This window comes from Trachypithecus francoisi, unplaced genomic scaffold (assembly GCF_009764315.1).
Source record: "Trachypithecus francoisi isolate TF-2019V2 unplaced genomic scaffold, Tfra_2.0 Lachesis_group0, whole genome shotgun sequence".
Classification (NCBI taxonomy): domain Eukaryota; kingdom Metazoa; phylum Chordata; class Mammalia; order Primates; family Cercopithecidae; genus Trachypithecus; species Trachypithecus francoisi.
The window spans coordinates 180,181,355-180,206,979 of record NW_022681453.1 but is presented as its reverse complement, the minus strand read 5'-3'; the positions used below and the strand labels follow the sequence as shown (position 1 = coordinate 180,206,979).

Sequence of the window (25,625 nt, the reverse complement as noted above, 5' to 3'; positions counted from 1 at the left end):
ATTTTTGATTAATTTTTGTATATAGTAAGAGATAGGGATCCAGTTTCATTCTTCTACATATGGCAATCCAATTATCCTAGTACCATTTATTGAAAAGGGTGTCCTTTCCCCTAGTGTATGTTTTTGTCAGTTTTGTCAAAGATTAATTGGCTGTAAATATGTGGCTTTATTTCTGGGTACTCTTTCTGTTCCATCCATCTGTATGTCTATTTTTTTTTTTTTTTTTTTTTACCAGTACCATGTTTTTTTGGTTACCATATCCTGGTAATAAAATTGAAGTCAGGTAATGTGATGCCATCAGCTTTGTTCTTTTTGCTTAGGATTGCTTTGGCTATTCGGGTTCTTTTTTAGTTCCATATGAATTTTAGGATTATTTCTCTAATTATGTGAAAAATGGTGTTTGCGTTTTGATAGAAATTGCATTGAATCTATAGATTGCTTTGGGAAGTATGGTCATTTTAACAATGTTAATTCTTTTACTCCATGAGCATGGGATGTATTTCATTTGTTTGTGTCATCCACAGTTTCTTTCATCAGTGTTTTATGGTTTTCCTCATAGAGATGTTTTACCACCTCGGTTAAATTTATTTATTAAGGTATTTTATATATATATACACACACACAAAACATCTGCTACTTCATTTATTTTATTTGCAGGAGGAGTTGAAACAAATTTTAAGGGAGATTTTCATTTCCCCCCTAAACATGAATCATTCAAGTAAAACTAACTTAACTATAGAAATGTAGCAAAGTAAGGGGAAAGCAACACAACAACCCAACAGGCAAAGTCTCAGGAGAAGAGGTGGGTGCAGTCTGCATATAACATATGCATAAACGCACTGTGATTCACCGCCCAGGACCATCTCCCTTGAAGGCAAAAGCACAAGGACCCATTTTAAGAGGATGTTTTCCCTGCAAACATCTGAGAATGCTTCAACTTAAACACCTTAAAGTTAAAAAGACAAAAAAGAAAAAAAAAAACTAACTAAAGACCCCAAAAAAACCCCATGAACCACCCAGCCATAACCACTTTCCTTAATTGATCATGAGTTTCTTTTCATTTTATAAAAGGATTAATAAAGATATTGAAAAAATTATTTTTTCATCTTACATTTGTAAAGATAATAGAATTCAGAAGTTTCTTAGAAAATAGACCAGATACTGCCCTCCAGTTTCCACCCCGTTGCTGGAAGGATCAGCAGGACTAGAAAGTTTGGGATACTGGAGCTGCTGGTGGAGAATGGAAAGTCCAGCCCAGAAGAAATCAGGAAATAGGGCTCAGGGGCATGTGGGGTGTGGTTAGGAGCAACTCCACGTGATACATAGCTGTGCAGAAAAGGGGAACACAAGGTGGTCAGAAAGGCCTTAAACTCCTCCTTGACATACAAAACCGGTTTTTACAAAGATCCAAGCAATTTGATCCCAAACTGAGGTGAACACTTCAAAGTTTATTCACATGCTTTGTTTTCTCTTTTAAGAATCAAAGTTTCCCAAATTAAATGCTTCTAATATTACTACATATGCCTAAAAAAAAGAAAAGAAAAGAAAAGAAAAGAAAGAAGGGCTTTTAAAATCAGGATGGGGAGAAGAGATTGAAAAACATCAAATTAGTCTTCTTAGCTCCAAATGAAATGAACTTCAGAACAAAACTGTTGGTTTCTAATAGGAAACAAAAATTCAAGCATTGCTCTCCTGCCCTAACCCCTACCCCCACCCCCACACACCAACGACAAATGAGAAAAACAGTTAAAGCCCAATGAGTTGTGTTCTGCTCAAAAGCTGGGCCTGACCATTGGGTTCCACAGCCAGCCTCCTCTGTCCCAGTGGGAGGCAGTGCCAGGGATGCCTTCCATGGTAGTATAATCTGCACGGCTGGTGAGGGGTGGGGTAGGATTTTCAGAATCTTCTTGAGGTTCCTCTGTTTAGCTCCTCACCAGCCATCTTCCCAGCGCCTCTCTCCCCTGGGCAAGGAATCCCGTCAAGAGTGGCCCCTACTCGGTTGTGGGCTGTAAATTGTCCTTCTCTTCTCAGTTCTCTGTCTCACTCTCATCATCTTCAATCTCCCCTTCCTCCCCACTGAACTTGTCATGGGCTAACTTGGGGCTAGTACTTGATTTCTGGAACGTGAACAGGACCCGATCCCGAGGAAAGGCTCCTCCACCTGGCCCCAGCTCACCCACTTGTCACTGCCTTCACCTTCATGGTCATCATGCAAGTAATACTTCTTGCTTTTGGGGGCGTACTCTGGGTACCACTCCTCGGTTTCTTTTTTGAAAATCGTTGCTGTTGTTGTTGTTGTTCCCAGAGTAGTTGCCTCTGCCCCAGCCTCTTCCTCTGGCTCGAAATGGAAAGGTTCCTCCAGTTCTGCCACCTCCTTTCACTTGGACCCACCAAGCCTTTGGTCCCCAGTCTTGATTTCTCAAAGCCCGTGGTGCTCTCCTCTCTTTCCTCTGTCTCTTCAGTGTACTCTTCTGCTTTGTAGGAGTGAGATGACTGGGAAGAAGAGGATCTGGACCTGTCTTTTGCTCTCCGGTGCTTCTTCTGCTTCTTTGATCCTTTATGAGTTTTCTCTGTTTTCTCAGTTGAGCTTTCCCTTGAGGGGCTGGAGTCTCAGGAATCCACTGATTCTCTTGATTTACCTCATTTAAGAACTCTCTCCTGGCTGAGCGTGGTGGGCCACGCCTGTAATCCCAGCAATTTGGGAGGCAGAGGTGGGTGGATCATGAGGTCAGGAGATCGAGACCATCCTGGCCAACATGGTGAAACCCCATCTCTACTAAAAATACAAAAATTAGCTGGGGGTGGTGGCACATGCCTGTAATCCCAGCTACTTGGGAGGCTGAGGCACAAGAATCACTTGAATCTGTGAGGCAGAGGTTGCAGTGAGCCAAGATCATGCCACAGCATTCCAGCCTGGACGACAGAGCATGACTCCGTCTAAAAAAAAAAGAAAACAAAAATCTCTTACGACGTTCAGTATCAAGGCTGAGATCAACAGGATCATCTTTGTATTTTCCCTCAGCCTTGTAGACAGGTACTGGGGGAAATATCTATTCTTCTGTGTATCTCTGGCCTATTCTTGTTTCTGGCTGCCTCCTGCTCAGTTCCTCTCCTTAGGTATTTAGTAAAGCGTTCATGTAATGTCATTCCTGAGGACCCAAAGTGATGCTCTTTAACATGGTGAACAATGGTCACTGTATGTTGGACAAACAGTTCCGAGGGGCTACGCTGAGACTGAGCTGACTGTATGTGCTGGAAAGTGGAACAAAACTCCTGTTCCTTTTTGTTGCTATGGACTAGATCTCGGCAAAGCTTGCGTTCCTGAGCCAATAAGCCACTGGGTTCTGCAAGGTCCTCATCAAAAGAGTCCATCTGGACACTGACCTGTGCCTCTTGAGTAATGGAAAAGGAAGACTTCCCTGTGGAAAAGTCTTTCACTTCCAGCTTGTCTTGGCTCTCAGAAGTCTTTCTTGGGGGAGGCGATGAGCTTTTCTCCTGGACAGCTTTGTAAGCAGTCACTCAGAAATTCTTCTCAGGTACAAAGACCCTGTGCCCACCTTCAGTTCTCTTGCCCCAATCCTCCTTTTTGGATCTTTCTGGGAAAGCCTCCTCATCCATCTCCTCTGTTTTCCTCTGCTTTTCCTTCCCTGGAGGTGCATATACCAGGCCCTCCCATTTGCCTGACTTCTCCTCCTCCTGGTTTTTGTTTGCATCTATGACTTTAAACACATTTTGGGTTCATCATCAAACTCAGACTCCTTCCTTCCCTTAGCTTTGTCCTTACCTTCATCATCCATCTCTTCCTTGTGGAAGTCAGCCATCTGCTTCTCAAAGTCGTCTTGGCGCTTATACCTTTTGGGAGACTGACTACCCCGAAAAGGCTTCTCAGAATCAGTTTTGGGAGCAAAAGAATCAGATTTCATTTTTCCATCACCCAAGCCTGTATCAGAGAAACTCCCTTTCTCTTTAATTTTTTCTTTGTCTGTATTTGTTTGTTTCTGTTCCTTATCTTTTCTATTCTGTCTTCTGCTTTTCTAGATACCCTTTGTACAGGCTGCTCCTCCTGGAGCAGCACTCTCCTGCTTCTGAGATGAGACATATGTGGAGCCAATGGATGGTGAATTCTTACCCACAGGGCTCTTTTTGGATGGACTCAGGGACCCGAGAACTGTGGTCGAACTGATTTTGGTGTATCCCAGGCCGATACTCAGCACCGCTCAGCAGAGTTGAGCTCATCTCGGATGTGCTGGAAAGTGGAGGACTAGGTTTTGGCTTGGGGTAGGAAGGAGTGACCGCTGCCTCACCACCACAAACTGGAGGGGGCTTTGGAAAGCTGGGCCTCACTCTCAAGGACTCAGCTCAGAAACTGCTGAGGCCCCTGATGCAGAACCAGTGCCGTAGGTGGCATCTGGCCATGGCTTCGAGCTCTCAGATGCTTTTGTATCTTTAGAGGTGCCTCCAGAGAATGTCTGCTCCTTGGCCTCATCTCCCTGGTTATCCCCGGCAGCCTGACATGGCCAGCTATCCTTGGAAGAGGACCTTTTCTCCCTTGCAGACTTGTGCTTAGAAGATTCAACTTGGCTATGGTTGGAGGAAAGAACGGGAGGATGAGGCGCGCCTTGACTGGTCAGAAGACGACTTATCAGAGTTTCTAGAATGGCTCCTGGACCTTGGTGAAGGGGACCGTCTCGCTGGGATCTGGAGCCTTCAACGGCCTGTATGCTTGCCGGTAATTCTGCCAATTTGAGTGGTAGTTTCCACAGCCTCCTTCGTTATACTGGCCCCATGGATAAAAGCCTTTGTTGCACCCGCAGAAATAATAGGGCCTTCTATAGCCTCTGTTGTGACCTCGGAAATCCGATTCCTATATACTCTTGAGTGGTTTCTTTCTCTGTTATTAGCTGGAGAATATGATCTGGAACCAGACCTAGCACTCAGCCTGCACTTCCTTGAACCAGAGACAGATCGGCTTAGGGACTGAGACTTCGAACATGAATGAGAACGAGATCTTGATGCAGATCCTGAACGAGAAGAGCGAGATCCAGACTCGGATTTACTTGTTTTTGACGGCTCTGTAGAGAGGATCACTTTTCAATTACACCTTATTTGAACAATGATTCGACTTGCACTGGATCCCAGACACTACCCCAAAAGAACACTTGCAGCACCACTGGCTTCTTCAATTTATGAGTCAAGATACACTTCTGATTTTTCTTTTTGTCCTTCCACTAATATAGGATTTGGTTTGTTCTTATTTTCCAGTTCCTTGAGATGCATCAATAGGTTGTTTATTTGGAGTCTTTTTTTTTTTTTTTTTTTTTTGGTGTCGGCATTTATTGCTACAAACTTCCCTCTTAGCACTGCTTTTGCTGTATCCTGTAGGTTTTGGCATATTGGGTTTTGATTTTTGTTTGTTTCAAGAATTTTTTTTATTTACTCCTTAATTTCTTTCATTCAGTCATTCAGGAGCATGTTGTTTAATTTTCATGTATTTGTGTCATTTCCAGAGTTCTCCTTGCTATTGATATCTAGCTTTATTTCATTGTGGTCTGAGAAGATACTTGATATGATTTCAATTTTTTTGAAACTTGTTGAGACTTGTTTTGTGTTCTGACATATGGTCCAACCTGGAGAATGTTTCATGTGCTGATGAGAAAAATATGTATTATAAAGCCACTGGATGAAATATTCTGTAAATGATTTTTAGGTCCTTCTGGTCTAATGTGCAGTTTAAATTCAATATTTCTCTGTTAATTTTCTGTCTAGATGAACTGTCTTATGCTGAGAACGGGGTGTTGAAATCCCTATCTATTGTTGTATTGGAGTCTGTCTTTTCTTTTAATTCTAATACTATTCGCTTTATAAATCTGGGTGCTTCAGTTTTGGGTACATACGTTTAAAATTTTTATATCCTCTTACTGAATGGATCCTTTTATGGATCCATAATGAGATATTGGATCCTATGATATTCTTTGTCTCTTTTTACTGTTTTTTGACTTAAAGTCTGTTTTATCTGATATAACTACTCTGCTTAAGTTTGGTTTCTGTTTGCATATAGTTTCTTTTTCCATGCCTTTACTTTCAGTCTGTATGTGTTTTTACAGATGAGATGAATTTCTTGTAGGCAGCCTATACTTGAGTCATTTAAAAAATTCCACTGAGCAAGTCTATATTTTTTTAAATGGAAAGTTTAATTTGTTTACATTTAGGGTTATTACTGATATATCAGGGCTTATTCCTGTTATTTTGTTACTTGATTTCTGGTAATTTTATATGTTATTTTTTCCCTTTATTTCTCTCTTATTATTTACTATTTTAGTTTGTTGGTATTCTACAGTGGTAACATTTGAGTATTTCCTCTTCCTTGTTTGTTTGCTCTATCTATGGCTTTTATATTTTTGAGTGTTTTCATGATGGTAGCTATTAATAATCTTTTGCTTCTGAGTATAGAACTCCCTTAAGCATTTATTGGAGGACTGGTCTAGAGGTGATGAACTTCCTCACTTTTGCTTGTCTGGGAAATACTATTTTTCCCTTATTTATGAAAGATAATTTTTCTGGACATAGTATCCTTGGCTAACAGTGTTTTTCTTTTAGTACTTTGAATATATCATCCCATTTTCTCCTGGTCTGTAAAGTTTCTGCTGAGAAGTTAGCTGTTAGTCCGATAGGGTTTCCTTTATAGGTGATAAAATGTTTTTCTCTTGCTGATTTTAGAATTTGTACTGTCACTTTGGCTTTAGACAGCTTGAATTGCAATAGGCCATGGTGAAGTACTTTTTGCATTGTATTTTCTGAGGTTCATTGAGCCTCCTATATCTGGATGTCTAAATCTCTTCCCAGAATTATGAAGTTTTCATTTACTACTATGTTCAGTAGGTTTTCTAAGCCTTTCAGTTTCTCTTTACCCTCAGGGATACTAACAATTAATACATTCAGTTGCTTTATGTAGTCCCGAGTATCTCAAAGGCTTTGTTCATTTTTTGAAAAATATTTTTTCTTTATTTTTTGTCTGACCAGATTATTTCAAAATATTTGCCTTCAAGTTCTGAAATTCTCTATTCTGCTTGGCCAAGTCTATTTTTGCAGCTTTCGATTGTATTTTGTTCTTGCTTTGATGACTTTTTCAGTTCCAGAATGTCTGTTTTTTTAAAAAGATATTTATCTCTTTGATACATTTTTCACTTATTTCCTGTACTGATTTTTGAGCTGTTTGTATTGCTTTTCATATTTCTCTTGCATCACTGAACTTTTAAAAATAAATATTTTGAATTCTTTATCTGGCATTTGGAGCGTTGCTTTTTGGTTAGGATCTATTGCTGGAGAATTCTGATGTTCCTATGAGGGTGTCATATTGCTTTTTCATGTTTCTTACGTCTTTACAGCATTTGCTTCTCTTTATTTTTTGAATTTTCCTTCATTGAGGGGGCTTTTTCCTGAATATGTGACTATGATGTTGTTTGGGTAGAACCCTTTGGCTTTGCTTTTGGGTGCATGGAGTAGGGAAGACTACTACAATTTCATTGGCTATAAATAGCGTCAGTGGTATCTGTGGTTTCCTTGGCGTGTTAGGGTGCGGTTATTGGTGGAGGCTGTGGTGAACTTGTGCTAGGGTCTGAAACACCAGATTGGTCTGTCTTTAGGTTTCGGTGGGGCTAAGCATGTCTATCCTTGTGCTCTGTGGCAGTGTATTCTGACACTTATGTTGGTGGTTCCAAGCAGGCTGATTCTTGGGCCTCTGGGTGCCTTTCTCAATGCTGGTTGTGGTAGTGGTGGACTGGGTGGGTGAGCAGGCTCTTGAGTTCCTGAGCAGTTGTGTGATGTGGGCAATGGTGGCAGCAGTAGTGGCGAGATGCTCTTCTGATTCCCAAGTGCTGTGCTTTTGTGTTGGCAGTTGTTGCAATGGGCCATGCGGGCTGGCTTCCAGGCCACTAGGTGGTGCTTGTAGGTAGAAGCAAGTACCTGCAGGTGCTTGAGGTGGTAGTGATATGTTCTTTGTCCCCAGCCTCTGTCCCCTAGGATAAGTGCTTAGGAGCCCCAGGTGATGGACTGGGTTATGGAACCCCCAGGACCATGGATCCTGCACTCTGTCTCAGATGGTGGAGTGAAGCCAAGCAGAGCCAGACCAGGCAAACTTGTACATAGGTTCCTCAATGATGAGTGTATGGACTAACTGTGTTGAGGAGTGGGGGTGGGGTGGGGTGGGGTGATCCTTAGGCCCTGGAGAAATGCTTGGGTGAGGGGCAACCACCACTACAGTGAGGTCTTACCATGTTGTGGGGGTGGCCAGTTCCAGCAGTCTCAGCAGCCCCACCCTTGGCCAGCAGCTGGGGGACTTTCGTCCTTTTCATGCCCCAGTGCTTGTGGGGCTCCCTCCCCGATCCTGGCTGTTGCAGCTGGGGGATCCCTCCCCCATCCTGGCTGTTCAGTCAGACCTGGTAGTTCACGCCTAGCCTGGAACTCAGCCCTGGGCCATGGGGGCACCCTGCCCAGTTCCATGTCCAAGCTTCTGCAGCAACTCTTGTCTGGTTCAGGACAAGTGGAAGAGTTGCCCACATCTAGCACCAGCAGCTGCAGCCCACAGCACACTTGCTTCTCAGTCCTGTTTGCAAAAGCCGCCCCCACCCTCCTACTTTGGCCCCATGCCCCGGCTCTGGAAGCAGCAGCCTGAGTTTCCCCAATGCCCGGGACTGGTGCCACTGGTTCCCAGGACCGAGCATAGTCTGCTAAAAGCAAGGATCAAGAATGGTGTTTTATTGTAGCTCTTCAGGTCCCAGGTGTGTTCCCTCCTTGGAGTTCCTTCCCGCAGTCTCCTGGCTGCTCCCAAGTCAGAATCAGGGCTTGGGAGAGTCAAAGTGTTTCTCCTATGGCCTGGATAGTACAATTCCCAAGTGGGAAGGTAAATTGCAGGAAGACACTCACCTTCCGCTGTACTAAGTAATTCACCTACCAGTTCAGTGCCAATCATCGCCACACAAGCTGCACGTTTTCCTTCTCCTTCCTAGACTTTAGTGTTTCCTATCATTTTTTTTTTTCTGTCAAACTCCCATGTTCCACCTAGGATAATATATTTAAAATGGGAATGTTGGCCGGGCATGGTGGCTCCTGCCTGTAATCCCAGAACTTTAGGAGGCAGAGGTGGGTGGATCACGAGGTCCGGAGATCAAGACCATCCTGGCCAACATGGTGAAACCCCATTTCTACTAAAAAAACAAAAATTAGCTGGGCATGGTGGCGTGTGCCTGTAACCCCAGCTACTCAGGAGGCTGAGGAAGGAGAATCGCTTGATCCCGGGAAGTGGAGGTCGCAGTGAGCTGAGGTCGCGCCACTGCATTCCAACCTGGTGACAGAGGAAGACTCCATCTCAAAAAAAAAAAAAAAAAAAAAAAAAGGAAAAAAGAAGAAAAGAAGAAAAGACTGTCTACACACTTTTTTGGTACTTCTAAGTGGATGAGGCATGCTTACAATGCCTCTAATCAGCCATCTTAAAAAACAAAACAAAAAAACACATGTTGTTGAGATAGCTTCTTATAGATTATCCTAAATGTAGGCAATATGCTCAAAATTGCAATAGATGAGAAAGAGGGTATATGTAGTGACCTGCATATAGCATTCCAAGCTTTGGTTATTGCTGTTTGCTCCTGACAGGGTTCAAAAGGGGCTACATTAGACAGGAAATTCAATTTTTCTCTTTCACATATCTGCATTTTAATTTGAAATTTATGCCATGCTTTCTTTAGCTGGGTGAATGCGGATTGCCATATTTCATCCAAACTAAGACACTGTCAGTTTTAAGGTACACTATTATTTTATTTACCACTATGAAGGAAAAAAACCTGCCAATTAAACGTTGACAATTATAAGACATATCACCATTTCAGAGACATTACAACGTTATAATTCCTGCAAGAAGTGGAAGTACAGTGTTGAAATGCAACATTTTAAGATTGCTGCCTCCCATGAAAGAGGAGGCTGTTATTTCTGGGATGAGATCAAGTGTCCCTTGAACTGTTTTTGCAGGTTATCTTCTCTACACTTGGCATTCATGCATGGAAGAGCAAAACCTGGTTCTGTGTTAGCACATATTTTGTGTTACATTGATCTCTATCTTGCTAATTACAAAACAAAGTTTTATAGAATAAAAGCCAGTGATTATAGAAACCAAATTGAGAATTAGGACTAAGGATAAAGTTTAACAAGAAAATGTAATTACAGGAAGTTAGAATACGCTCTTCTCTGTGTCATTTAAAGATTAAGAGACTCAGCAAGAAGAAAAGGGAAAATATTGTCCTATTGATTGTGGAATTAGCTAGGAAAAGTGTTTGCGCGTTCTTTATACTCTGAAATATTCTTCTACACTGTGGAACTTTAATAATCAGATTTCACTCTTGAAGTTTAATAAATGGCACCAAAAGTTGTTTTTTCCAACTCAGGTGCTAATATAACCAAGATTGTTCTTTGTCCCTAGTAAAGAGAAGGCTAGATATTACTATTTCTATAAAACTCTAGTAGGATTTAGAAATAACATTTAATATACTGTAGGCCATAAGGCAAAGGGTACACAATGGCTAGAATTTATTTTTCCAGACTGAACTAGTAGAGTATATATATGTGACTTTTATTCAGACAAGACGTGTAAAAGAAGCCACTCTGCTCCTAGACCTACAGCAACTGGATTTGAAAACCAGATTTGCAACCCATGTTATGTGATGGCAGCTATAAGATTTTGGCCCCAGGGCAAGGGGTGATTTGGTTAAGGGTTATTTATTTTTTGCCTTCACAGGATACCTTGTGGTATTTTAATCCTTCTTTTCCCACACACAGTCTTCATAGCTTGAACCACTTACAACAGTGGTTTGTTTCTGTTTTTGTTTTTGTTTTTTTCTGAGATGGCGTCTTGCTCTGTCGCCAGGCTGGAGTGCAATGGTGTGATCTTGGCTCACTGAAACCTCTGCCTCCTGGGTTCAAGTGATTGTCCTGCCTCAGCCTCCTGTGTAGGTGGGACTACAGGCATGTGCCGCCACGTCCAGCTAATTTTGGTATTTTTAGTATAGACAGGGTTTCACCATGTTGGCCAGGATGGTCTCAATCTCTTGACCTTGTGATCCACCCACCTGGGCCTCCCAAAGTGCTGGGATTACTGGCGTGAGCCACTGTACCCAGCCAGAACAGTGGTTCCTAACCTGAACTGCACATTAGAATTACCAGAGGAACTTTAAAAAAATACCAAAAATATCCATGCATACATCTTATTCCAGCCCAATGAATTCAGAATCCCTGGAGTAGGTCCCAAACATTAAGGGTTTTTTTTTTTTTTCCTTGAGCTCCCAAGTGTTTGTAATGAGCATCCCAAATTGGGGATCCCCTGATTTAGAGCTATAATGCTTGCTCCTGGGATTTTGCAGATGTCAGGATGGAGACTTGGATTTAGTTCATGTTAGTAACAAACCTTCCCAGAATAGGAGGCTGAAATCTTTGGATTGAAATAACCTTTATCTTTAGAGTCAAGTTTCCCAGAGGCAAGATTCTGAGACGGGAGTTGATGTGTAGGTGATTTCATTTAGAAAGCGCTCCCAGGAGAAACCTGCTAAAGAGCAAGCAGGACAGGGAGCGGAGTGTGGTAGCTGGTTTTTAAAGGTAGCTGCCTCCCATTCCTTTCCTCCATGTTTGTACAAACCCCTCCACCTACCAGGGAGGGGTCTATTTCCCAGGAGAGAAACCCAGGAGGCAGAGGTTTCAGTGAGCCAAGATCACACCACTGCACTCCAGCCTGCGGACAGAGCGAGACGCCATCTCAAAAAAAAAAAAACCAAAAACAGAAACAGAAACAAACCACTGTTGTAAGTGGTTCAAGCTATGAAGACTGTGTGTGGGAAAAGGAGGATGAAAATACCAGTGGCCATGTAAGTAACCCGACCACCTCAGACCACCAAGGTGTGAAGTTTGAGCTAGCACCATGGGAAGGTGACATGGCGTAGGAAATTGAGGAATCCAGCTGGCAGTGAAAACCAAAGCCCCAGAGGTATGACACCAGTCCAGCCAGTTCAGCCAGCCCCTCCAGTCATTTCCGCCATCCCAACTGAGGTCCCAAACACCACAGACAGAGACAAGCAATCCCTGCCATGCCTTGTTTGAATTCCCAACCAAGAGAATATGAGCAAATACAATAATTGCAGTTTTAAACTTTGGAATAGTTTGTTATGAAGCAATGGAAAATTGAAACTTGGAGTAGTTTCACAGTGATAGAAGACTTAATGTTTGGGTGGCTTATTGTGTAACAATAGATACTGGAAATAGGAAGAAACGCCCCTGCAGGGATAAAATTTCAAGCAAAATCCTATGGAGGTTATCTCCAGCCTGATCCCATTGGGAAAATCTGAATTATGTCTCAGGATTATCCTGATATTAGGCTTTCATATTCCTAGCTATTGGATCAGGCCTACTGTGTGGTCAGAAACAGTGGCATAAACTCCCAGGCTCTTCTTGCTTTCTGAGGAGAAGTGGCAGAGTCAAGCATCCCTCAAAGGACACCTGGCCTGTGGCAGGTGCCACATCATCATATCGGAGCATGTGGTAGTAACTCTCTGCTGATATTATTTCTCATTGCTTTACAGCATATGCAACCCAAGCAAGGAAAAAAAAAAAAAAAAAACACACACACACACACCAGAAAAGTGGGGAAAAAAAAAAAAAAAGAGGTACAAGTATCTTAGGCATAAAGTTCAAATTTGATCAATAAAAGGAATAAAGACTTTATTTAACAATAAAATTATGGGAGGAATCTTTGTAGATAGGGAAACAGGTAGGTGCGGTTCGTTTTTGCAAGATAGGAAAAATAAACCACGAAAAATACTGCAGGTAGAAGATGCTTGCGTAGCAAAGCAGAGGAAAGCAGCTTTGTGACAACGTTGAACATTTCCTGCTGTTCAGAGCAGCATGAAGTGGGAAGATGTGAAATTGTTGGCAGGTATGTCTGATAGCAGTGTTGGCACACCTAACTTCATAATTTCTGACCTAGTTGAAGAAATGCCTATGGTCTTTTTGCTGGGTTTAATTATAGCATAAATATAATCTATTTCTTTAAAGAGAAAAAATTGGTTAGAATTCCATTATTGTTTCTGTGGAGAGAATTAATTTTCAACAAAGTGTTTTAGAGCATCTGTGTTGGCAGTTCTGGGAGGAAGGTCTCATTTTCTAAATGCAAATTTTGGCTCCTCCTGTATTCTTCCTTCTACCTCAATGCTTAGAAAACTACCAGAAACAGGTTTTTTTTTTTTTTTTTTTTAACTCAAACATAAAGCAGTAAGTTTTGTGATATTCTTTCCTAGGTAGATCTTACATGAGAACAGAAAAAAAATTCTTCACTAGGCATGTGGTTTTACACTTGCAGATGTTTAGAATGGATCATCTCTATGTGCTCATTCATTAAGAGCTGATCTATTCCACTTGCTGACATAAATATATATTTTATATAATATATATATATATACACAGACACAATTTGGATTTCTGCTGCACACTATAAGCACTGCCTTTGGGGGTTATGCAGGGTAAGGTGACAGCTTTTGGCAGTGCCAAAAATGCTTAACTGGTGAGGTTAAGCTAGGAGCTCTGGGTAAATGTTGCCTCAAAACAGCTGCTGGCACCCAGGCCAAATTAGCCAAGGAATCAGTTACCCTCAGATGGCTGCCACAGAGATATCACCACCGAAGCTGCTGGGAGAAAACCCTCTGGTCAAGCCAGCCTCCTGATGATGCAAAGGAACAGAATACACATTTATCTCCTGGGTCATTGTTTCTCTTCCTCAATTTTCAGCCTGCAGGACACAGGTAGTTTCAGCTGGCCTCAAGTTAGCAGCCCTTCCAGCAGCTGGGCATCATTTCCTCTATTCAGATAGCTCATCTGGAAATAGTGAAAGTTTAATAGGAGGCAATCAGACCCCAGGGATTTCCAAATTCTACCTGATGGAGAGAGGTCTTCTGGGGTCACGGACACAATCACTACTTCCTTCAGACCTGTGATTGCTCACTGCTGGGGATGATTGGGATTTGCAAGTTGATTAAAGTTGGAGATTTAGTGTGTGAAATAGAATTTCTCAGATAATTGCTGGAAATTGTCTGATGCCTTTGTTGCACTGAGCTCCACATAGCAGATGATATGCTCTCGGACTTAAACCAGATCCACGAAAGGGATCTCAAGGAGGAAACTTCAGAACTGGTCCTCTGTCTTCTGACATGCAGAACAAGAAGGGAGACGATGGGATGCTTCCTTGGGATCCGGTGCTGAAGAAAATGAAATCAAAGCAAAGATTTCCTTCTGGAAACAACTTCAATGAGTATTCTATTTCTTTCTCCAGCTGAATTTTTCTTTGGTAATTTCATAGTTTTCTTCATGTAAATATTCATGTCTTTCCTGATTTTTCCTGCACAAAAACATGTCTGCCTCTTACAGTAGGCCAGGACCTGATTAAAACAGTATCCTGAAAAGCTGTTTAGAGCTTATGCTTCCAAACCAAGATCCAAAACATCTTTGTGTAGTGCCAAAGTTGAAAACGTTGTTAAGTGATATGCTTGAAAGAACTTTTAACAAATGTATACCACCCAAGATTGGTGAGAGGACCTGGAAAAATGTACTCCCATACTCTATAAAGTCTCTAAGAAAACATTTAGCCAACATTGACCAATGGCCTTAAAAATGTTCATGTCTTTTGACCCAACACTTCATCTAGGACAATCAAGGACTTAGTCTTTAGGAAATGATCAAGGGTGTGAACAAAGGTTTAGCTTGTTCCATCTTTGGTGGTGCCTGTCTAGCAAGAGCATGTCTAGCAAAAGGCTTGGCAATAGTGTTCAACTTTGGAGGACTAGAGTAGTGTATATCCAATAACAACAAAGGTGGAAATGTAAACAGTGGTTGTCTTCACTTGGTGCAATCACAATTTTATTTTGCTTATCTGTATTTTCTAATTTTTCTTCAATGAATATGTTACTCATTTAAAAGTATTTTCAAAACCTCCCTTGGAAACGTAATAGTTTTGTTGCAGAAATTTGTCTACTGACATGAAAAAATGTTCGCAAAAATAATTAATGTAAATAAAATGGAGTTAAACTATATGTAGTATGATTCCACTTTTGAAAAAGAGAAATCAATTGTATTCTCTCTCTTTGTCTTTCTCTCTGTTTGTCACACACACACCTGGAAGTGCACACACCAGTATATGTCAGTGGCTTTCTGTTGATGGAGAGAGGATGGTAACTTTTTTCTCTTTGTTGTTTATATAATTTATAACTTTTCTTCGGTGAACATGTAATATTTGTGTAATTGAGAAAAATAGAGTATAATTTTACATGCAATAGACAGGAGGCCTTATGTGTGTACAGATGCTCTCAACTAAGATATTTTAAGATTTTTTAACTTTACAATGGTGAGAAAGTACTACACATTCAGTAAAAACCTTACCACTCTGTTTTTTACTTCCAGTAAAGTATTCAATAAATTACATGAGCTATTCAACACTTTATTATAAAATAGGCTTTGTGTTAGATAATTTTGCACAGCTGTAGGCAAATGTAAGTGTTCTGAACATGTTAAGGCAGGCTTGGCTAAGCAGTAATGTTCAGTAGGTTAGGTGTACAGTATTAAATGCATCTTTGACTTAACAATGTTTTCAACTTAGTATGGGTGCGGATGTAACCCCACTGTAAGTCAAGAAACATCTGTACTGAAAAATAGAATGGTTGTACGGTTACTTGAAGTACATTCTATTGAATGTGTATCCCTTTCTTCCCATGGTAATATCAAAAAAATCATAGGTTGAACCATCCTAAGCTGGAGACCACCTATATATGAAGGGAAGTGTCAGCTGGTTCTGTTCTCTGCTCCCCACCTGCTTCTGCTTACTGTATGCTTATGTAGGCTTGGGTCTTCCTTCTTGGCTTAGGGAAAATGGAACATCCTGTTAACTGAGAGGTGGTCTGGGGCAGAGGCCTCAGGGAGCCTATTAGGTAGTTGGCTACTCAGTTGCTTTTGGGGTAATACGTGCATCTGATACTTGGAAACAGGTATAGGGCGGGAGGGGGCTTTGTCACCTGCCATTTCTAAAAATTACACCCAGTGCCTCATTCTCACTAGCCTGTACCTAACCCAAGCTACTGAACCTGGGGGTGGTCTCTGGCTTTCTCCCACCTGGGTTGGGCAGAGGGGAAATGGCATGAACAGGGAGCTAATCTGTTAGAACCAGAAAGCTTTCCCCAGGCTCTCTAAAGCGTGCTGCACTGAACGTTGCTTCCCTCAGCCATGGATTCCCCTAGAGAAATCTGCGCAAGAGGGAAAGAGGGAGAAGGAATTACGGCAGAGGTTTCCCTAAGCTGGGATTTGCCAAGCAGTGCTGCAGAGTGCTTAGAAGCAGGCCCTGGTGGTATAAGATACCTCTGGACATGCAAGACTCTACCACACACCAGCTGTGTGACCTTGGGCAAACACAACCCTTCTGGGCCTTGGCTTCCTCAGACCATAATGTGGTGATGAAAAAACTGGGGAATATGTAAATACAGCACTTTGAACAGAACCTGGCACTTGGTTAGTGCTCAGCAAATGAACTACAATTTATGTAAATGTTACCCTATTGTTGTTCCATATGTCCTTTTTTATTATTTTAATACATTTTTGAATAGGTAATATTTACATAGGGTATAAATTCAAAATACAATGAAAAATATACGGTGATGTGGAAGGTAAAATTATGCCTGCCTCCCAAAGATGTCCACAGTCTAATCCCTGGATCCTGTGAATATGTTACATGGAAAAACAAACAAACAAAACAAAACAAAAAAACTTTCATATGTAATTAAGGTTATGGACTTTAAGATAGGGAGAATATCTGTGATTATGTAGGTGGACCCAATCTAATCAAATGACCCCTTTAAAACAGGAATTACTCAGGCTGGAGTCCAAGAGATGTAGCAGCAGAGGAAGGCAGAGAGATTCCAAATATGAGTGAGATTTGACCAGCTGTTGCTGGAGACACCATGTGAAATGCAGATGGCCTCAAAGACCAGTGACGGACTGACAGCCAGCAAGGAAACAGGGACTTCAGCCCTACAACCACAAGGCATTGAATTCTGCCAACAGCCCAAATGAGTTTAAAGCAGATCCTTCCCCAGAGCCTCTGGTAAGGAATACAGCACTGCTGATACCTTGATACCAGCCTTATGAAACCCAGGCCAGAGATATCAGTTAAGCCACCTGAGAGTTCTGATCATGAGCTGATACATTTGTTGATGTAAGTTGGGGAAGTTTTCACAACCAATAGAAAATGAAACACATGAAAAGTAAGTTTCACTCCCATCCTTGTACCCCAGCCCCACGTTTCTCTTTCCTGGAGACAAATTCCCTATGTTTAGAAGGAAAAAACAGAAAAAGGAAGGAAGCAAATAGGTCTATTTTTTTGGGGTGCTTGAAGCAGAGATTTTATTAGGGAAGAGAAAAGAGTAGGAAGAATATTTCTTGGATTTTTTTTTTTTTTTTAGGGAAAACTGGAATGCTGCATGGTGCCAAGTGTAATACTGTCCATGTGAAAATGATAAATAAAACTGTAAGAACACTGATGATCTTCTTAATTAACATTTAAAAACAGAAAATAAAACCACAGCTACTTAGGAAGTGTGTATAATTAAGAACATAATGTGGAACTTAAATGATTTGTCTATATCACAAAGGAAAGCTCCCTATGTGAAAATGTCAAAGCTTTTTTCCTTTAGAGCCATGAAAAAGCTTCTGAATAGTTCAGTCATGTCACTCCTAGAAGCCAAAACCTTTAAGAGTGTGGGAGGAGAGAGAGTAGAAGGGAGAAAAGGAAGAGACCATTAGTCAATTTAAAGAAGGGAATTATATGAACAGAAAGGGCTTGTGAATATTCCAAATAGAATCTGAGTTTGTATAATTTCAAACAGGTCTGGACCAGGTAGACAAAAGGCAGTCATTTAGACAGATTGAGATCATTTTGTATGTCCTTGAGTCTACTGACAGTTAAACTAATAATCAGTGTGTGGCCTTTTATTTCTCTTATTGATATTTGGAACGTTGACAGTCTATCAGCTAATATTTATATCTTAAACCTTTTGTTTTGTTTGGATTTTTTTGGTGTTGGGGGCAGAGAGGAGAAGGAAGTTCAGGAAGGGAATGCAATAAATCATCCAATGGTTGTGCTGGCATATTGTTTTGAAGAAGGACTGAATCTACTACAAATCACAGAATACTGAAAACTGACCTGTGTGTTGAAAACTCCCTGCATTTTACTTCATCCAACTGATTCACAACTGAGAAATCAATTTTTTAAATGCCTCATGAATATTTGGAGGAAATCAAGTATATTGACTAGTTTGACGAATATTAGCCCTAGTGGGAAGATTGTAACCATCCTTATAACATATGAATGGTAAAATCATCATTGTTCAAATCACATTGCAAATAAGGCAAAAGGCAACTTTTTCATGACAAAAATATCAAAATAGAAAATGATACTGTCAGTCGTTTTTATTTTTAAACAGAAAACAAAACATTCTATTGCTTTGCTATAATTTTCTCAAGAGATTCTTCCTGAGAAGAATAAGATGTTACTCACAGACTTTTATTTCCAAGTAGTGAATGTATCACAATGTATGAGATTACCCAGGAGTTCACTTAGGGACTTGTACATCCCCAAACTCAAAGTTACAGTTACATTTATTTCAAAGAAAGGCCAGAAACAATTTCCTCTGAAGTCTTCCTGCCTGTTGACATACACCACAGAGTACCAGGACTGATGCACCTATGTGGCCTCTTTGCCCTAACAAAAGAATTTCTGGTAGCTGAGTGAGTGCTTTTGATAGTCAGGGCTCCTTGAGTCTCTGCTCTTGGCTGAAAAGAAAGCTGTCTTAGCTAACATAGTTTTTTGATCCACCTTAGAATGCCTTCAAGGTTAGCAAAGGGAGCTTGGTTTAATTTGCTTTGGCAAAGGAATGAGGACAAGTAGGACCTATCATAGGTAGGTGAGGGTGCCAGAGAAGGCAGCTGGAGGGTGTTCTTGTAATGCCAATGTTGAGGGCAACACACCTTGGGCTTTCTGTTAAAGTTTCTCACAACCTTCTTTGGTTCATCTCAGGTTCTCTTTGTGTAGCTAATGAACAAGACGTCACATGTGGTTAGAATAACCCCAGAAGAAACTGGGATCCTAATTATGGGAATTAAATCAAAGAACATGTTTATTTGTTATGATCATACACTTTCAAAAGACAAACCATTAATACTCATGTAGTTGTCCTAATCAATTTGCTAAGAGGTCTCCACATCCAGCCCTGTTAGTTGGATCAAGCTGCATGCATCTGTTTGCCAACTAGATTATTACTGGTTAAGGGGAATAGTTGCTTATTGTTGTTACGAGAAATATAGGATCAAAATGCTACAGTTCTGACTGAAACATGGCATTTTAGAAAATCAATGTACATTTATCTTTACATTTCAGAGTCATATTGGCTGTTGATAACACCCGATGTTATTTTTCTTTTTCTACCAATCTAGAAGGAAAGTGTTCAAATACTTTTGTCAAAAGATTGACAAGAAGTTCCTCCTTCTTGTTTCATTTATAAAGGTGAGGTTTTGTATCTCATTATCTTTTAAAGACTGTATCAAAAAAAGTGGAGCACTCTTCTTGACTGTGGGAAGTAGTGATCGTGATTTTGGCAGGAGTTTGTGATTATCTATTTTACAGAATTCAAATCAGCTCACTTCTGTGATGACCCATCTAATCAACTTTGGGTTTTTCCATTTAAGCTTTCTTGGACTGATAATAGTTTTCAACATATGTCTCCACTTATCTGTCTTGTTGTCTTCCTAATGGAATAAGGTGGGTGGCTTGCGGCTGAGCTTTGATGACTGTGATGCACTGTGCCTGGTGGGAGCTTCTCAGATGCAAAGGTGGGGAGCTGACAAGTGAGAATTGCTGTGGGCAGCAGTATGAGCTGCCATGTGTTCTAATTAATAGACCACACAACATTTAGGTCTCAGCTTCCAAGCCACTTCCTCAAGGAAGCCTTTTCTTTCCTAAATTTTATTTTTTAAATGTTTAACAGTTAATATATAATAGTCATACATATTTTGGGGGTGCATATGTTATTTTGATACTTGCATACAATGTGTTAGGATCAAACCAGGGTAATTGGGATATTTATCACCTCCAATATTGATCTTTTTTCTAAATTTTGGGAATCATACAGTTCTTCTCTTCCAGTTATTCAACCAATTTCTCCTCATTTCTCTCCCTTCTCTTCTCAGCCTCTCATAACCACCATTCTACTCTCTACCTCCAAGAGGTTCACTTTTTAGCTCCCACATATGAGTAAAAACATGCAATATTTGTCTTCCTGTGCCTGGCTTATTTCACTTCATTTAATGACCTCCAGTTCTATTCATATTGCTGCAAATGGCAGAATTTCATTCTTTTTAAGGCTGCATAATATTCCATTGTTTATATATACCACATTGTCTATATTCATTCATTTGTTGGACACCTAGGTTGATTCTATATCTTGGCTATTGTGAATAATGCTGCACTAACATGGGAATGCAGACATCTCTTTGATATACTGATTAAGAAAGCCTTTTCTAACTGCCCCAAATTAAATGCTCGTTCTATAATCCACAACTCCCTCCACCTCCTCTTTCACAATGCTTATCAAATTTCCAAGTATTCATCCACCTTTCCTCATAAACTATATGCTCCATGAGGGGCAGAAATTGTGTCTATCTTATTAATGTCTATATCTCTAGTACAAACCCAATACCTTACCACTCAATCACAACTATATGCACGTCATTCTTTCTTCTTTGATTATATCTCATGCATCTTAGAAGGCACCCACTTTTGCAGTGTATAATGCCATCTTTGCGGCTTGGCTTTGAGAAAATTTCCCACTATACTCCTCAGCTTCTCTATGGAAACTTTTCCAGGTTTCCTTGTTAATAAACTGAAGCTAATGAAAATGCAAATCTGATGTTTTATGGGAAAGATTTCTCTAAGACTACATGGGTGCTTATTTGACCATTCTGTCTTGTATGTACACCTGCTGTACAAATGCTTGCTCAATACTTGCTGAGGTTAGAAATCAGTGGTAGAGGAAGTGGTAATATGGGCTTAGGAGCTTAAATTTGAAAGAGCACATTTGGCCTCCCATATTTAGATCTTTAAGAATGTAATGCCAGACAGTTTCTTCTTTCCCATTGCACAGATAAAGCTAATTACCTGAGACAACAGGGTTGCAGTAGAGAAAGAGTTTGATAATCACATGGCCAGCCAAGCTGAAGGATGGGAGTTATTACTCAAATCAACCTCCCTGAGAATTCAAAGGCTAGAATTTTTCAAGGATAATTTAGTAGGCAGGAGGGTAGAGAATGTGTAATGCTGATTGGTTGGGTTGGGAATGAAATCACAGGAAGTTGAAGCTGTCTTCTTGAGTCACTTCCTGGGTAGGAGTCACAAGACCAGCTGAACCTGTTTCTTGGTATGGGTTACTGGTCTAGATGGTTCCAGCTAGTCTACAAAAATGCAAGCTGTGAAACACCAGTTAAGGTTTTACAATAGTGATGTCATATACAGTAGCAATTGGGGAGGTTACAAATCTTGTGACCTCTGGCCACATGGCTTCTGAACCATAATTCTAACCTTGAAGCCAATTTATTAGTTTTACAAAGGTAGTTTCAGTCCCTGAATAAAGAGGGGGTTCGTTTTGGGAAGGGGCTGTTATCATCTTCATTTTAAAGTTCAACTATAAACTAAATTCCTCTCACAGTTAGCTTGGCCTATGCCCGGGAATGAGAAAAGACAGTTAGCTTTGTTTTTTTGCAAGGGCAGTTTCAAAAAGAGTTTTGGATTCATGATAAGAATATTTCTATTTTTTAATTATGTTTTATCCTGGAATCAACACTTGTAGCCTATAGTAGAATAACTTGGGGAACTTCAATATATGCCTCTTTGAGGCTGAAAGTAACCTAAACAAATAAACTGCAACTCAGATGGTCTGCAGATATGGATAATTGTTTTAAAAGCCTCAGGATTCCTCTCCCTCTTCTCCCTGTTGAGGTTAAGGGCCTTCTTTTCTGGGGACAAGGAGGATTTCTTTCCTGTCTGCTAGGCATTTGTGTATTACAGTCCTCTGATTCCTGTGCTAGATCTTTATGAATAACACAGCCGCCTTCTGCATCTGTATTTTATAATTTCTACTGGTAAATTTTGGGGGAGTAAAGGTAAGAGTTAGCTTGAGTGGGAAGTAATTACAGTTATCAATCTTTATGCCCAATTTTTGTCTTCTTCTAAAGGGGTGAAGAGAGAATAAAGGCCTTTGAATGGTTATAGTTATAAACCTGTGGGTGCTCTTGGAGAGAGAAGCTATACAAATGGATGTGAGTTGCCCTCCCCTCCCTGTATGTAAGGACTGGAAGAAAACTGGAGAATAACAATTTTAGGAGCTTAAAGGGAGTTTGTTCAGTATTTGCATTTCCCAAGATTTCAGGTAAGCTGAGCAGATTTCACTCAGACATGATGTAATGAAATGCAGAGCTAATTTTAGAAGTTATTATTCATCCATCAATTAAATCCGGAAGTTATTTAATATCCCCCCCAAAACAATTTTCTAGGCTTCCTGTTTCAGGCTATGATGAGAAGGCAGGAGGAAACTTCACCTTAAATGGGGTCATGATACATAGAGAGCATTCATCTGCCTTGTGAGGAAAACATGTGGCTGGGGCTGTTTCAGTGAGGGACGAGGGAACACAAGTGACTCTGAAATTTTCATTTTCTTCCTCGGCTATGTTATTTGGCTTTTTCATTAGAGACTATCCATTTGTTGCAGACACGATTTTTATGCCAACACTGTTTTTATTTTGATTTCTAGGAACCAGATGACCCTCATCATCCAGTGGCTGCTTGTATTGCTATTTGTGATAGATTGTGTTATTGTTGAAAATATTGTCTTTCACTGAAATGCCCTTCCTGTGGTATCTGTTCTGCTGGAGGGTTACATATCCCCGACCTGCTGAACTCAGGTATGGCCATGCGACTTGCTTTGCCCAAAGGAATGTAAGCGAAAGTGATGTATGAGACTTGCAAACAGAAGATCTAAGGGCTCTTGTGTGGTTTTACCATAGCTCTTTCTTTCTGCTACAAACCAGCCAGGTCACAAACAGCTCTATCAGTCTGAGCCCCAGGGTGAAGCTGACCTGGAGAAGCACTATAAGCTGATCTGTGATAGACCAAACTTGGGGTCATTTGTTACCGCAGCACAGCAGCTTAACCTGACTGATATAGTAGTGAAAATATTTGGGCCCCAGTTAGTGAAAATGATTTTTGTCCTTCTACCTCTTTGTCCAATTTCTTCTAATAGAAATAAAATCACCATATTCAAGAACACTTTTCCAGGCCAGTGTGCTGGCTTAGAAATAAGCTGTGAAGTCACTCACTGAAAAATGAGGCTCGTCCGTCATAATAAACTCCAGTTCATTTCTAGAAAAGCAGAGACTGGGCCGGGCGCGGTGGCTCAAGCCTGTAATCCCAGCACTTTGGGAGGCCGAGACGGGCAGATCACGAGGTCAGGAGATGGAGACCATCCTGGCGAACACTGTGAAACCCCGTCTCTACTAAAAAATACAAAAAACTAGCCGGGCGAGGTGGCGGGCGTCTGTAGTCCCAGCTACTCGGGAGGCTGAGGCAGGAGAATGGCGTAAACCCGGGAGGCGGAGCTTGCAGTGAGCTGAGATCCGGCCACTGCACTCCAGCCCCGGCGACAGAGCAAGACTCCGTCTCAAAAAAAAAAAAAAAAAAAAAAAAAAAAGAAAAGCAGAGACTGGTTGCTCCACAAGGGATAGGATCTGTATCTCTGGTGCTTAGCAAAGTGCTTTGCCCATAATGCTCAGTAATTATTTGTTGAATGAATACTGAATAACTGAATAAAGAAGAAATCAGGTGTCTCCATTACCATGGGTCAGACAAGACCATAGGTCACATTTTGTATTTAAACAGAAGTTTAGAATTATATACGCAAGTTAAGTCAAATAAGGAACTAAGAGGCAAAAGTGGGTCTAAAGAAGTTGATGAGGGTCACACCAGGTATCCCAGCCCCAAATGTGACTCAGACTTATGCAGAAAGCATAAATGAGTGAGACAGGCTGGATCACTTCAGCACAAAAATATACATCCTCTCCTTTCTCTTGAAACATGGTTCTCTTAGTCTAAATTTCATTGTATTTTGATAGAGATGTGTGTGGAAAATACTCATCTCTCTAACATAACTCTAAGAAAAACAATAGCAGGAATAAAATGATAATCAGTTACTCATGGTCAGCCTTGGCTTCTGGGGCACAAAAGTGGTGACCTGAACAGCACATATCCTATCAAAAGAAGTCAGGGATTTCTCAGCTCTTGTTGAGTGCTGCTGTGTTGTGCTGTTGGATATGCGCCCAGTTTTCCTAGAGCATTCTAATTTTCAGGAGAATCTTGTACTTTGGATGTTGGTTTTGAATTTCCCAATGTTTAAATGCTGGCAAAGAAAAAAAATGATGTTAAAGTTGATGTAGGTTAACAGAATGCAGCCCAATGAAATACTTTGCAGAGCAGATTTGATCCACGGGCTACCAGTTGTAACTTCTGACCTTGGTCAAGTTTTACAGGGATGGTTTATGCGGTAAAAGCTCTAGATTTTAATATTAAATTTGCATGGTGTGTATGTGGTTTTTAGAAGACACCTGGAGGAGAAGCTGTTTTGAAAGTCTGCAGCTAAATTGGGGTTCCAGTATCAGAGTGGCTAGTGACTCTGCGCAGGGGCAGCTGCCTGTGGGCGTTTACGGTTGGCCTCTCTCAGTATACTATACTTCTTTACATGGCAGATGGCCTTAAGCCTAGTGGTTCAACCTGTGACTGGGGGGGTCTCACACATGGGAAGCTTGTTCATACTGGCAGACATCCTTGCGGCTCTTGTCTGTCCCCTGTCCACTTTATGCCTGCCTGACCATCACTCTGGCCCTGGAAGCCTGACCTCACATTCTTTCCAGTGTCCCAGGGAAATCCTGACTTGGGGAAGCCCCTGATTCTTCAGGTGGAATGTGCAAATTCAATACATCAACAAAGAGGAAACAAGTTCAAAGATTTTTACTTACAGATCCCGAGCAAGGAAGACATAATGGGTCAGGAGGGCAGTCTTCTGTTCCTGGATCACCTAAGGCAGTAAAGAAGGCTCAGGCAGATAGAGAGAGAGAGAGCGAGAAAGAGAGAGAGAAAGAGAGAGAGACAGTGAGAGAGCGAGAGCACGAGAGCGAGCATGTGGCACCTAGAGCATATATAAGAGAATAATGTGGATCACTAAGTTTGCAGGCAAATGTCTGAATGGTCTGTTTGAAAGAAGTGGCAGGAAAACAGGGAGCCCAGTCTGCCAGGTGGGAGAGATACCTCTAAGTTCTTATCTCTGGCCACTGACTTGAGCCATTTTGGTGTGGTGTAGAAATGGAAACTGTGTCCAGGAAGACTGGGCCCTGCTTCTGGTATGAGAAAGTTAAACTTGTATTCAAAATGAATGCCAAGGCAAGATAAAACCCTGAGAATT

The 25,625-nt window shown here is 41.0% G+C and overlaps 1 pseudogene; it reads right to left on the bottom strand.

Moving 5' to 3' along the window:
- Positions 1–1,931: 1,931 nt before the first annotated feature.
- The window catches only part of LOC117078870, a 46,629-nt pseudogene continuing 22,935 nt past the window's right edge, over positions 1,932–25,625 (bottom strand).